Here is a 15846-nt window from a genome sequence, read left to right as displayed (position 1 = left end):
TAGGTTTAAAACTTTAGTTTTGTCCCTTATTTCAAGAATCAGTGGGTTATTTTGCATAACCTAAACAATTTAGCAGTCAGATCAAATGAGTCAAGAATGTTAAATGTTAAAATTAGTCTAACATGTTCCTGTAATGTATTTCTAATTACCATGCTTTGAATTTCAGATTCTGATAATTCGTGCTGCTAAACAAAAGGGGATCCATGTGACATGTGAAGTGGCTCCTCGCCATCTCTTCCTCTACATTCTGTGTTTTATTTGTTTCTTTTTGCTTTCAGAACAACATGTGTTGTAATAAGGAAAACAGCACTTTTAATCTTTGAGTTTTCCAACCCAGCATACAGCTACACCCTCATTAAACCATAGTCACACTCAAAATTACATTAAATGATTAAAAAAGAAAACATAAACCCACATCAGGAGTCTATTCAAAATACAAATTAAACCTGGAAGTAAATTTTTAGGATTTTGCATTTGTGATTCACAAGGCTAAATAGGCGATCGGCTTGTGATGTGCCAATGGGTTGCACACGCAGCATGAGCAATGGCACTCCATGTCAAAATGGTTACCGATCCCTGGTTTAATCAACGGCTTCTGAAGTGATACGGTTGGTTTTGGGTGAGAACAAACCAAAACGTCAGCGCTCTGGTATGCGTCAAGCACAAGGAAGTGTAATTAACCGAGTTTGTGCATGCTGTGTGCCAAATTAACCACTTCTGTGATGTTTTTTTTAATGTTTTTAGCATTTTTAAACTAGGGATTCAAATAACAAAATATATACAAAAAAAAAAAAAAAATATGGATGCATACAAAACACTGTGACAATACAAACCAGATTATGTAAATCAAAAGTGTATGATTTTTAATGGGATGTGCATGAAATAAATGGTTATTCAGAATGCTATTCCACTTTATACAAACTTAAAATCTTGAATTCTAGCTATTCTAATAGCTGTGAGTATGCTATTACTTATTGATTTCTTCAAACTTTGTGGCATGAAGGAGAAACCATTAAGACCACTGTACGATGCAGGTTTTTAGTTGCTAAAAGGTATTGTTTGAAATGATATTTCGGGATGTCTCTACACCCCGAAAGCCATGGCAAAACATGTCCTGCTACCACTCATGCAAACTGACTCTTTGGGAACGAGGCTGCATAAATGCATTTTACGTAATAATAACAACTGTACATGCTGCACTCTGCAAATCTGTCTGTAGCATGGGCTTGAATATTGAGCTACAGTGGGATACAAATATTTTGGTCTATTTCACCATTACCCATTCTTTGTTTGTGTGCCATGTCTTCTGATTCAGGCTGATTCCAGTGAACTTGTGTCCCATACAGTGGTGTAAAATGAAATTTACTAATACAAGGCAGTGATATTTTGTGTGCTGATTATGATTGTACTTCCATTACCAGAATTGGCTCCTCCTGCGGAGGCATATATGCACCCTCCTCCTCTGGTCAGGATCCTGTCTCCTCAAATTGGACAGATCATGCCCCACCTCCAGTCCTCCCCATTGCTGCACCCACTGGTAGGCCAGCAGGTACCGTCTGTGTGGCAGTTCAGCAAGGAACGGGTAACACGCCACCCAATCTATTCGATTTTTTAATACCAGAAATAATAGCGTTGTATTTTTTCAAAAGTTATAAAGTTGATTTGTCTCACTAATAATTAAACACCTTGTCTAACTGGGCTTTCAGATGTCTCACTTGATCAATTTGGCACATACACTTCATCTCAACATGCAGAAAGAAAGACCCTTGGACATTGTAAAGGTACCCTGGCCATAGCCAAAATCACACAGAAGATTTTATCTTAGTTATTACAGTTTTTCCTGGGTCCAAAATGGTCTTCGAGCATGGATGACTGTATAAAGCAGCCACCACCGAAGTTGGTTTATTACATAATTGCAATTAGTTAATTTATAACAATTGTTTAATTGCATTTCGAGTTTATGTTTGCTAAGTATAATTTACATAATCTTAGCATCTGGAACATTGTAGAACGTGACACTTTATATATATATATATATATATATATATATATATATATATATATATATATATATATATATATATATATATATATATATATATATATATATATATATATTCCACCCTTTCTCAGGCCTGCTGTCTGAAATGCTGTTTTAAGCTCTCTGGCCCTTTAAGACTTCAATGTTAATGCCAACCGTTATGATTGGTTAACATCGTGCCGCCCCCTCCAATTCAGCCATATTTGAAACTCAGTCGGAAGAAAATGAACAACATCTCCACAACATTATAAAATAAAATGTCAAGGTTTATAAATAACGTACACCCAATACATTGCATCCAAATACATTTAAGCACAGTGGCACCTTAACTTCAAACCGTTATGACATTTGAAATATTTGTGAATGAAACTGTGTACTTAAGGTTTTGCATCGGGTCCAATAGAGTTTTTAACTGCCCCATCTTTAATAATGCTTATTCAATAACAGTTCCATTGCAAAGCTTGAATCATATTGTGACTGCTTCACAAGCAATCCACGCTGATATCAGCTGAAACTATTCAATACAATACACGCTGAAATGTTTTGAAAACGTCAGCATAATAAATCCATGCTGATGCTGGGTGCTTCAACAGGCCATAGCAGAGACGCTGATCTTCACATCTCACATCTCATGATGTGTTTGTTGAAAGGACACACAGAACAGCATGTGTTCTCCCAGTCAGTGGCAGCAGCAGAATGAGACACATTTTTAAAAGTTGCGCTTGTATCGCTCTTAAAACTCTGTGCACATCGCCGGAAACGCATCAAAATGATCATAGATGTCCACAGTGCTTGTTTACAAAAGACTAACCATTAAAAATAGGACAGCTGGGTGCAAAAACAGTCCCGGACACCTTCAAAACTGCAAGAAACAGTGCAGCTGAACAGAATGGAGGTCTCCTTTTTGGAGTTATAAGTTGACATTGTGTCATTTAGAAGAGGCACAAGATGAAATATAATGGTCAAAGCCATTCATCTAGTCCAGGTTTATGTAGAAAAACATTTAAATCCAGATTTTACACAGGCACATGAAGGTGTCCTGTGTAAGTCCAAGTGGTGGTGGCGTAGTGGGCTAAAGCACATAACCGTTAATCAGAATGTCGCTGGTTCGTCCCCACAGCCACCACCATTGTGTCCTTGAGCAAGGCACTTAACTCTAGGTTGCTCCGGGGGGATTGTCCCTGTTATAAATGCACTGTAAATTGCTTTGGATAAAAATGTCTGCCAAATGCATAAACGTAAAGTCCCCTTTATTGTTGATGAATCTACCATGACAGCCCCATCTCTTTCCACTTAACCTTTGCACTATTGGTTGGGGCCAAGGGTGCAATGACGAAAAATAGGCATTGATATCTGAAACCTACAGTATGTTTTTATAGTACAATGACTGCTTATATGTCAGAAGAACAAGGAAAATTAGATTGCTCATGCCATGACCCCTTTAAGGTGAAATCAAACTAAACTTAATTTAATTAACACCATATTTCTAAAGGAGTTCCAACTGTACCTGTGAGTAGACCACTTATCTCAGATGGGTTTGAGCTATTAAGATGTTTTGTTTATTATTCTAATATAGATTGTTTTCTTTTCATCAGGCTCTTTATGATTTATGTAATTTTAGGCATATCTGAAGACAAACAAGGCCAATTTATTTACTAATATCATAACATTTGAACAAAACATAAACATTAATTTGTCCATAAATCTTGGAAATCCCAACTTCTGAGCCCTAAATACTAGCCCTTATTTTTACAGTGTAATACGATAAGCACTGTGGATGGCTCCTCATTTCTGTGGTAGGTCAATGTAGCTACAGTAATCTTTCTTAAAAAGTAAATTATAATATTTATGAAAAATAGTAGCCTTAACACATTTTGAATCTTCCGCTGATAATAACCAAAAAGATACACAAATTTGACATTTTTGTCAAATTACCTCCATTATCACTGTAGGATAGAGCACAGCAGATCACTTGTGTGAGTTTTTGGTTTTGTGATGGAAATCCAGGCTTCAAATTGCAGTCCTTAGAAACAGAACTCCTCATTGTACAATTTTGCTCTTGCTTTTAAAGTGAGTCTTTGAATGGCATTTAATTTGATCCTCTTCATCTACTCTCAGGGTAAAGTCATGGCATCCATGTTCTATAAGGTGAACACTTGCACCAATAGCTCATTCGCAGCAGCCATGTAGCGTCTGGGAGGCACAGTGGTGCATTTCATCGATTCCATGTCCTCCACACAAAAGGACGAGTCTTTTGCTGACTCCGTTCACACCATAAGCTGCTATGCTGAAGTCATAGTTCTGCGCCACCCCACACCTGGAGCTGTAGAGGTGAGTCATGCCAGTGGCTAGCCATCTATGCACTTTTATAGGAAAATACTTTTGGGTCAAAAGACATGGAATAACATCAATGTGATTAAGAATAAATGTTCCTGGTCTTCATCAAAATGTAATTACCCATTCTACTGTATAATTACTTTAGGCTTGACATTCTGTTTCACTCTGAAATTAATCACATGCATAACTTTGTGTTTAGAAGTGCATTAAGTAATGATTATAAGCGATTATATTAATTAGTCATTCTTATAGTTATCATTCATTTTTAAAAACAAGAATTTGAAAATAATGCAGCCTTTGCTGCTTAATGCTTCTGGTTTGTAGAGTGCAGAAAGGCATTGTCGGCGACCCGTGATAAATGCAGGAGATGAAGTTGGAGAACATCCCACTAAGGCTCTTCTGGACATATTTACTATCAGAGAGGAACTGGGAACAGTCAACGGCATGACAATGAGTCTATGTAGACAAATTGTTCTAGCTCCTCAGACAACTGTATTAGCATAGCTCAGTATTAGTATGTCTTGATCTGATTTGCCTGGTCTGAAATTTGGAACTATGTTGGAACCATGAGTTGCTTTGAGCATAATTGCTGAATTTTGTTTTGATCCGATTAAAGGAATAATCCCGGTTCAATACAAGTTAAACTCAATTAGTAGCATTTATGGCATAATATTAATTACCACAAAAATGATTTTGACTTCACCCTCGTTTTCTTAAAAAAGAAGAAAAAATCTGTGTTACAGTGAGGCACACTTACATTGGAAGTGAATTGGGGCCAATTGTTTTATGTTAAAATACACTTCAGTTTTTTTCAAAAGTATAACCTCAAGACAAACAATGTGTGTAAACACGATTTTAGTGTGATAAAAAAACGTTTTGTGTCAATTTATAGCCAATTTTACAACTGCACTGTGGCCACTGTGCTGGGTCGATGATGTCGCCCATAACTGTTTTGGGCAAAAAGGAAATCATTTGCCTGGCATAACACTAGTTAAAGGTGTTGTAAGCTATTTTATTTTCATGAGGAGGTATGCAAAAAATTTTCCTACTCCCTGAAAGATATTAATGAAATGTGTTGTAAGATATCTCACCGGTCTCTGTGACAGCACTAGACTCACTAGCATTAGCAAATAAAAATATTTCCACGAGCCGCGGACAATGACACTTTTGACCTGTCAATCATTTTATGCGTTCTCATAGTATTGTAGTTGCAGCAAATTATTGAGGCTTACTGCCATTTTTAAGCAGTGTTGTTCATAACAGTTGTCTGTTAAGGGTGCTATTTTGCTGCTGTTGTTTAAAAAAAAAAAAAAAGTTTCTGCACAATGTCAGTCTCAATAAAGCTCATTTGTTATCTTTGGAGTGAGGGGTTTTGGAAAGAGGAGGTGCGGCTAATTCAACGGCTCAGTCACATGGAAGTAGAACGGCTGAAATCGCTTTAAATAGGCTACACTTGTACAAAAAACACTGTTTAGCTTTTTGTGTACTCAAAGTTCCAGTAGTTAATTTTTTTTTTTATTATTAAATTAAAACTAAATTGTGTGCTTCGGACTTTTATTAAAAAAAAAATAGATTAAATATAAACACTGATTTGTTTTTTACCACATAATATTTTATTTGTATAATTTTACATTAGAAATCCCCCCTCACGTTCATCATCCTTACGTGTTTAGTATGTAAGGTTTCCATGACGATGTAATATCAACAAACCCTAAAATGGCAATTTAAAGTACTTGACAACTCAAATAATACATGAGATGTAACAGAAGAATGAATATACAGTAAGTGCTTTTATAAAATTATAAGCTTCACATGCATGCCTTTAAACAAACCTCCAAAAATTGGTCACTTCCATTCTAAGTGAACTCGATTTATGGTTTTTTTTTTTTTTTTTTTTAAGAAAAGGAGGGACGAGTCTTTTATGATAATCAACATTATGCCACAAATGCTGTTGATTGAGCTTGACTTGTATTGAACATGGAATATTGGTTCTTTTTTTATTTTTTTTATCTCAGATTACCATGGTAGGCGATCTGAAACATGGCCGCACTGTGCATTCTCTGGCCAGGCTTCTCTCACAGTACAGGATAACTTTGCCCTACTTGGCCCCAAAGAATGCTGCACCCAGCCTTGATTCTATTCTGTATTGACTTACGGAAAATACGGAATATTAATTAATGCAGATTAACTACAGCAACCACAACTGCATATTCATTTTTGGGTGAACTATATAACTATACATATTGAAAAGCATTAATAATGCTGTAAATGGTTAATCTTAAATTTCTGAATATACTAATACATTATTAAAAACAAAAGTAGCATTTGTAATTATTATGTACAATAAACTAACAATGAAATGATTATTTTTATTAACAAGGATTAAAAAAAATACTGTAAAATTGTTTTTTATTGTTTTTCCATGACACCTAATGCATTAACTAATTTTAATAAATTGAACCAAACCGCACCTTATTTTAGACAGAGAACAAACATTTTGGGTGGTGAAGTACTTGTGGCCATAGTCCGTCCGTTTGATTAAATTCAAACTAAATTGTGTACGACTTTTATTTCAAAACATATAAACACAGATTTTTTTTTTCCACACCAATTTTTTATTTGTATAGTTTACATGAACATCCTCATGTTCAACAAGCCTACGTGTTTAGTAAGGTTTCTTTGTATCAATCATCAAAAACATACGAATCTAGAAAGCTAACTAGAAATATTGGAATCAGATGGAACGAGCTCTACGCAATCAAGTGAGTCGACTCTGCTCAAGATCATGTTCAAAGAGTCGACTCCCAAGAATCGACCGCGTCCGCTCTATGCTTTCAAGGGAGGACATACGGCGATAGCAATGAGGAGCTGTACAGATAATATCTAAAGAAACTATTCGGCTGGGTCCTCTGTGATTCAGCCACAATTAGCTATATCAAATTACCAACCAGTTCAAGGTGAGTTTTCGTTAATTTGTTTTTTTTAATGCGAACAATAAACAAAAATCAGCTATTGCGGGTTAGCGCGCTAATGCTAGCTGCCGAGTCAGCCGTTTACCTTATAGATTGCAGTTGTTGCCAATTAATAACGAACACATGAACCAGTCGATATTGTGTCCAAGTTTTACAATAGGTCTGTTATCGATGCAAGTTTGTTAGAGTGTTTTATTTACAGGGGCGTTTTGCTGATACATGGTTTCGTAATGTGCGAATTAGCCAGTACAGTCTCGTGCTTTCTCTACAGATCTGTCCAGATTGATCAATAATCCACGACAGAGATGAATAAACTCCAGTATTTACTGGTTTAACTGAGCGTTACACACTGATAGTTTTGTCTTGGTTAAACCAAACAGGTCAGGGTCAAATAGAAAGTGAAGGAATAGGCATCGTCTGAGGGGTAGAGTAATCTGTACTGGATTAGGAGTGGATTATGGTGTTACAAGGACACACCCCTGTTACAACAGCCAGCAAGTAGTATAAATATGATGATGATGATGACTATGATATTACGTATAGCTGCATTATAAAAATAGACGTTATCAATGGGCACGTGACGTCACAAGACTGAGCCCAGGTGTGTGTTTGCATGCAGTGCTCGGAAATATCCACCTGTGTTTGATCTGTATTTTTGGATTTGTTATACTTTATAGATCACTATATGTACATGCTGTTGTTGACCAGTGCACAGAACTAATGACGTAGACCTGTTGTGAAATCCAGTAATGTTTAAATATATTTGTATATATATTTCTATTTAATAAACTTTTCTAGTAGTTGGATTGGCTCTATGGTTCCTTTTTTATTGTTTGTTTTGAAGTGTCATAGTTCATTAAACCTATTTTCATGACATGTCAGCATGTCATTATTATTAATTTGAGAAAGGCTTGGTTTATTATTGGACAAACCACATGTTTGCGTGGTCATTGAGTGTGTAGCTAATTATTTATTACTAAACAGTGTGTTTTGAGTTCATTCACAAATATGCCTGAAAGGAATAGTTCACCCTAAAATGATAACTCATAGTTTAGTCTCCCATATGCCATATCAAATTCCTATGACTTGCTTTGTTCTGCAGAACACAATTTTTTTAAAAAGGATAAATGATGTGTTTTGTGCCATACAATGCAAGTCAGTGGTGTCCATAACATTCAAGCTTCAAGAAGTACATAAAGGCAGTATTAATGTTGTCTATAGGACTCAAGGTTTAATCCACATCTTCTGAAGCAATACGATCTGTAGCTCCTTTGTCACTATAAATCTTGACATCTACAGTCGCCATCTGCTCCTTCATAAGAGAAGCTCATTCACACTTCCTCTCTCTTGATGCATACACCGAGTGCAAGCATGAGGACGTTTGAGTTCGAGATGTCATTAGGGTGTGTAAAAGATTAGACTTTTTTGGGGGGTGAATGACAATGTGAACTTTTGCTTCTAAGTTTCCAACAATTTTGAGCATTATTGAAAGACCACAATCTCTTTTTTCCAAAACCTGCTTTCACTCACTGGCCAGTCAACTGAGTATTGGTGCACCTGCCTGTGCTTTGAATGGAAATGTCTTACAAAATTGCATCTACTTCGTCACATCAGACTGGTTAGGGGCATTTTCATCCAGTTGTCATCATCTGGAAAAACTGACCCATCTGATGTGTGGGTGTTCTCATTTGATACTAGATTCATCTTAATTACAAAAAGTGTGAAGGTAAGCCTGGGATAAGCTTACTGCTTGATGAACAGAGCCTCATCTGAAGCTTGCACAGCTGCACACTGATATGGTTGAATGTTTTGCTTTCGGATGTGTTGTGTCCTGAAAGGGTTAGTTCACTCAAATAGAATTCTGTCATCATTTACTCAGCATCTTTTTTTTTTCTCTCTACCATGGAACACAAAAGGAGTAATCTGAATGTTAGTTTCAACATTCAATTTTATTGTATGGAAAAACTTTGCAATGAAAGTGCAAGTGACTGAAGCTATCATTCCCCAACATTCTGCAACAATCCTTTTGTGTTCCACATAAGAAAGTCATATGACTTTGTAGCATCATGAGGGCGAGAACGAAAAAAAAAATGTAGTGATTGCAGTGACTGCATTAGGGATGGGCACGGGTACTCAGACATTGCAGCAATGATCGATCATGATGTGATCGATGGTGATCATGCATGATGTGACTTCACTTAATTCGAAATTCAGTAGGGTTGGGAATCGTAAGGAATTTTACTATTCCAATTCTTCTTAATTATTCCGGTTCCAGTAACGATTTCAGTAATTCTTTTAGTACTTTTTATTTTTTTATTAAATAATTATTTAGAAATTCAATTCTTATTGCATTTACTACCCTCTGCTCTCTGTTACCAAATAATGAGATGATTTCAGATTTGTACAGAGCAGATAAAACCAAAAATCAGAAATCAGTTTAATACAGTTCTTGTAAAAGGTGTATTTGCAGACTTTTTAGAGACATAAAAACAATCCAATTATAGATCCTTACTCTGTTTAAAATAAAGAAATCTGAACCAACATGAAATGTGATGACATATTTCATTTATTCTAGGGCTGCCTCCTTATAGTCGACCAAACGTTTGTTGATGAGAAGAGTCTTGGTCGAGTCAAATTTTGGTTGGTCACTGAAAAAAAAGTCATGCAGTCAGTGATAGACAAACATGATCATTTACACGGCTAGTCCATGCAGTTATTTATTATGTCGGGCAGGAAATCCAAAGTGTAAGATAATTTCGTGAGGGTAAAGGAAGACCCCAAGAAGGTGACATGCCAACTCTGCATGCAAACTTTTGCCGATCATTCATCGACCTCAAACATGGCTTATCTTTTGAAACATGTAAGTACTTTAGCCACTTAGCATGGCTGCTCACTCTAACATTAGATAGCCTAGATAAATATGCACTATATTGGTACTTTTTCACTGCACGTTACAGATTTACTTTTCTGAGCTTGCTTTTCCATTGCTGTTTAGTACTGCCTCAATGTGGGTGGGATTATAGGCTGATCGTCATAGTTGTGCCACCTCTACTGCCGTGACATCATCTTAAATGCGACACTAAACGATAACACGACCGCTAGCTGTTAGCTACTGGCTCATTGTGCTGGATAAAGCAGTTGTTGCATGGTGATTTTATACAAGTGTAACACTTAAATTGGCCTGGTTGTTTTAGAAGCAAGCTTTCCAGTAGCTGGACAACTAAATAAAGTGAAGCTTTCAAGCAGACTAGTTAACATACACTGAAAAAAATTTGGAGTGACATTTACTTATAAAAAGCTAGGCAACTTTTTCCACACAGAAAGTGCTTGTAATCTTTACTCGGGCTATTTCTAAGTAATATTTACTTACTAGAACCACTTATTTTTTTATGTAAAATACACAAGTAAATCGCACTGGCAATACTCATCTATAGATTGTAACTTTCACTCAGATTACCATTGCATCCAATTACAAAACCCAAGTGAACATTGCTGATAGTTCTTTGTGTTTCTTAATCATCTTTTTTTTTGTTATATTCTATGTAATTATTAAGTATTATTTATTATGAATGTACTAGTTAATATTAATCGAATTAAGTAAATATTTTTTATTATTCTATTAAATAATTTCAAAAACAAATATTTGCAGCTTAATGGACACTTTTATTTCACAGTCGAAATGGCATAGATATTTAAAATATCTACTTAACATTATAACCACAAAAACTTGGCCATAGAACTTCTTGCTCGCAAATTTCAGTGCATATATACATATACATAGAGTCCATACATCAAGGGAGTTCAGAGACCGTTATAAAGCTCAAAAGTAAAGCAGTATAGAAATTGAAAAATTAAATGTGGAATAACAAAGCACCAACTGACTTTAGGACTGATGTTCCAGCATACAAATGACTACAGTGTTAAGAGTTGACCTTTCCCTTCCAATGCTGTAATTCCATCAATTGGGCTCAATTACAAACAAGTTTCATCCAATCAGATAGCTGGCCTTAGCATGGGGAAAAAAACATGCTATTCAAAAACTCAGCGTGCACTGTCCCCTTTCTTCTAATAAACTTTCAGAACAGTAAAGAATACATGCATCAACTCTGTCCATTAACAGTTGCAATCACTACCTTTGCAGACATTCTCAGAACGTTCAGGACAGAAAGAACTTGTATAAAACTGAACAACACTTGAAATCACTGTCTGAAAACAGACACAAAATGCAAACAAATTGTGCTGGACAAAGGCACAAATAACACTGGCAAGTTTCTTGTGGAGAGACTGGACATTTGCTGACATTCTCAGGTGATCAGAACAAACAGAGCTTATATAAAACTGACGAACACTTGAAATCACTGACAAAATCTAAAGAGATTGTTTGTGCTGGACAAAAGCACAAATAACATTGGCACACTCAAGCTAAAAATTTCTTGTGGAGAGACTGGACCTTTGGTGACATTTTAAGGATGTCAAGCTGAAGAAACAGCTTCTGAAATACTTCAAACGTATATTTCAGTTTCAGTGGGTAACTTAAGTTGACGACATAGATGACACCCATGAGCAGGAGGCAAGCGTTTGTCACACTTCGGCAGTCCTCCAGAACTTGTGTCCCCTCTATGATGACTGACACGTTCACAGGAACTTGGTTTTCCTGTGCCACATTGGGATGGATGACGATGATCTTCATCATGTGATTACTGCAGTCCTCTTTCAATGCTTCTTGGCTGACGTCCTGTGAAAACAAACAAACCACAATTAGAAATAACTAAGAATAGATTCCAAGTAAAAGAAAAGGTTAAGAGAAAAACATTTGAAAATAAAAACAAAGAGGTATACTCGATTTAGTATACTCAAATCAAACAATATTCATATAGCACTTTTCATACGTAAAGAACGTGCTTCACAGAGGCTGACCCTGAGACAAAGAAAGTCACTTTTGGGGGCCATCCAGACTGAGAGGGGTCAACGCCCACGACCACAGGGAGTGCCGACACAGTGACCACCCTGGCCCGGGCAGACAAGAGGTTCCACACAGAGGTGCAGAGCCCTCCAGCCACCCAGGCTGGAGCTGTCCATGGGACGGCACCCGTGTTGGTAGACCAGAACTACTCCCAGTGTGGAAGGTCCCCATGGGGGAAACACTGGAGCTGAAAACTGCGGGATTAAATCAGTAAAATAGGTTATAAAGGTATAATCAAATTAAATACTCTTTTGCTCATAAAATAAAGTTAATAAGTGATCGTTAAATAGTCAGAAAAAAACAGACAAAAGGCAAGTTAAAGTTTAAGGCAGATAGGATAAAGATTAATTATGATTTAAAAAATAAAGGGTAAGAGCATAAAGATTTAAGAAATCAGTTAAAAGCCTGATTAAAAATATGCATCTTGAGTCTTTTTTAAAAAACATCACAAGTGTAGAGCAAATCATAGACAATCATTTTAATATAGTCATGATGATCATCAGATACCGGATAGTCTTTGATCAGCTCCTCTCCACTCTCTCCAAGATACTCAACTAAGCAACGGATGATAATGTCCCTTCTGCCATCGACATGATGCTATTAAACACAAAAAGAAAATTTATTGCAGAAAATACATAACATAACAGCACATGCAGATGTAAACAGAAAGTTACCCATGGAGAATGTAAGCCTGCAACTGCATTCTAACGTTGTGAAGTGTGCAACTTAACATGAATTTCTCAACGATGTGTGTTGAGACAAGTCAATGTCTAGTGCATGTCATAATCTGTGGGTCCAGAAACTGTCTCTGCCCAGTGAGGGAAGTTTTTTGCCTCATCACTGGATATGCAAATGAATTTTTCGCAACATAACAGTACCTCCTATCACAAAATGAACCAGGCAAGGACAGGAATTCCCACACACAAGAGTAATATTTTTGGAAATTATTGTATTGGAGTCTATGGGCAGTAGGAAGGGATCTCGTGCACTCAGAGGGTCACTTTGAAAATTCTGTAAATCTCTCTGCTTTTGAGCACATATTAAGGGAGAGATGACAGGTTTGTATACACTTGTGGAGAAAATCATGTGCATAAATTGTTAATTGTGGCCTCAGTGACAGGATCAGGAGAACAGTTTCAGCCAACACAGACACTGATAAGATTAAAGGACAAGTTCGGTATTTTACACTTAAAGTCCTGTTTTCAGATTGTTTATGATGAAATAGAACGATTTTGATTGAAATTTGGACACATGCTGCTGGCCCGAGCTTTTTCGGTTTCTGTGGTAGCACACCCCCACCTCCACAATGGCTGCATAGGTGCACTGGAACAATCCTTCCTAAAACGCATTAAACTGTCTTTTTCAAAGACGTGAAACTCACCGAGTGGTCAGGGGTGTTCACTGATATGTTCACACAAAAATCGCTGCAAAAGATGCTTTCCAACAGGTTTTATCGTAGTTTTTGTCCAACTCCATTGACTTGTATTAGATGTGCTGTGATGTACGGTATTAGTCCGCCGCTATTCTATTCTTCAAGCTCTCAGCGGAAGAATGTACGGGTGTGAGGCGTTTGGAAAAATAGGTCCACAGTTTTACAACGAATGGTAAAACACCTGTTGGAAAGCATCTTTTGCAGCGATTTTTGTGTGAACATATCAGTGAACACCCCTGACCACTCGGTGATTTTCATGTCTTTGTAAACGAAAGTTTAATGCGTTTTAGGAAGGATTGTTCAAGTGCACCTATGCAGCCATTGTGGAGGTTGGGGTGTGCTACCACAGAAACCAAAAAAGCTCGGGCCAGCAGCATGTGTCCAAATTTTAATCAAAGTCGTTCTATTTCATCATAAACAATCTGAAAACAGGGCTTTAAGTGTAAAATACCAAACTTGTCCTTTAAATAAGAGTGATATATTCTCAATGTGTATGACCTCATCATTAGATTATGTAATTAAAATAATTTGAAATTTTACCTCATTCAGTGAGTCCAACATTGGTTTTATTTTGGTCCCTGCAGTCCCGCCCTTCCTCCGAAATATCTCCAGGAGTTTGGTGGTGTACCCGTCCAATCTGGACAAAAACGTTCCCTCCAGATGAATTGTGGTTATTCGCTTAAACTCCTCTTTGATCTGAAATGAGAGATAAAAACACAAAATCATGTCAAAGATGACTCATGAGAACTCACATACACTTAGTTGCTGCATGAACAAGAACTGGATTTACCTGATTTTCACAGAACAGAGAAGGCCATCTCTCCAAGAGGTCTTGGATTGCGGGGCAATCCTTGACAACCTCTGTTCTTCTCATAGCGAAAGACTTCTCCATTTTCTCATTAATTGCCCTCTCATTGTTGTTCTTCTTTATTTCCTTCAGCAAATCTAGTCTCTCCTTCTCTAAGGTTTCCTCAGTCTCACCAAATGGCAGTGGTGGCAGATAGTTGACTTCAGCTTTTTTTGCCCTTTTAAAGCCTTTAAGTGAACCCTCTTCACTGGAGCATCGTCTCTTCAGTGTGTTCACCTCAAGCTCTGGAATGGCTTGTTGGCGACTCTTAACTTTGGCCTGTAGTTGCCCATTTTATACTTTATCCTCTGTTGCCAACCATATAGGCCATTAAAAGACCCTGGCTCTTTGAGGCATGGGTATTTTTCTACCAAGGCTTCAGCAACAGCTAAAATCTGGACGCCAGTTGGATATGCTGTGAAGCCAAATATAGTCTCTGCAAGCTTCTCAAGATTGCTACTAGTTACGCTTGGGTTGTTCAAAAGTGTGCCATCATTTTCATAAGCTTGCCTTCCTGCTTCCAGTGCAAGGTCTATATCATAAGAAAAGTCTGGTATTTCAAACTTAAATGGCCATGGCTTAGACCTGTAGGATGGTCCACTCTCATCTGGGGAGGACAACAGGATTGTGTCACATCCAGATGCGGAGGAGCTTGCTTCTGTAGATAGTGGAACTGGAGATTCGACTTCTGACATGTCCACAGTAGTGAGACTCAAGATCACTGGTTCAGTGTTTACTACTTTGAGGTTAGCTTTATCTTGTACTTCCTCAATCGAGGTCAAAGTGAAAAACTGACCGTCGAAATCCATGTCCTGGTACATAACAGTGAATGGTCCTGTAATATCAAATGTCTCTCGAAGAACATCATTGAGGTCCTGAAGTGTGCTTGGGATGCCTGCAGGTAAAAGTAGTTTATGGACATCATCCTCCCCAAAAATTATCCGCAGTTTCAGCTGAGGGTGCCATATCAACAGGAAGAAGCTGCAACAACAGAGAAGAGAAATACACAGACATTTATTCACAAGCTTCTCTCCTCACACTTAAAAGGATAGGCAAATGTGGTGCTTCAAAGTTGTCAGGCTGCTTCCTGCAAGGGTGTATGAAGCCAAAGGATAAAAATCTTTAAGCTCTCTTTGCTCAAGTAACTGCACACTCCCTGTGTTCTCCAGCTCATAACTCCTCAGGTGTTCATTGTACCATGTATTTTGTTGTCTCACGAAAAAAGTCAGTTTGTTACAAATCACCATTATCTGT

At 37.3% G+C, this 15846-nt stretch overlaps 1 protein-coding gene across 3 annotated transcripts in view; it reads left to right on the top strand.

Moving 5' to 3' along the window:
* The first annotated feature begins 7201 nt into the window (after window positions 1-7201).
* LOC127624248 (dnaJ homolog subfamily C member 5-like) overlaps window positions 7202-15846 on the top strand; it is a 35341-nt gene continuing 26696 nt past the window's right edge. For all 3 annotated transcript variants that reach the window (XM_052098983.1, XM_052098986.1, XM_052098984.1), the window contains exon 1: window positions 7202-7335. The gene's annotated coding sequence lies outside the window, so the exon portion shown is untranslated. The remainder of the gene's footprint in view (window positions 7336-15846) is intronic.

This window comes from Xyrauchen texanus, chromosome 30 (assembly GCF_025860055.1).
Source record: "Xyrauchen texanus isolate HMW12.3.18 chromosome 30, RBS_HiC_50CHRs, whole genome shotgun sequence".
Lineage (NCBI taxonomy): Eukaryota > Metazoa > Chordata > Actinopteri > Cypriniformes > Catostomidae > Xyrauchen > Xyrauchen texanus.
Note: the sequence above shows the minus strand (reverse complement) of the source record. Positions and strands in the feature narration are given on the sequence as shown.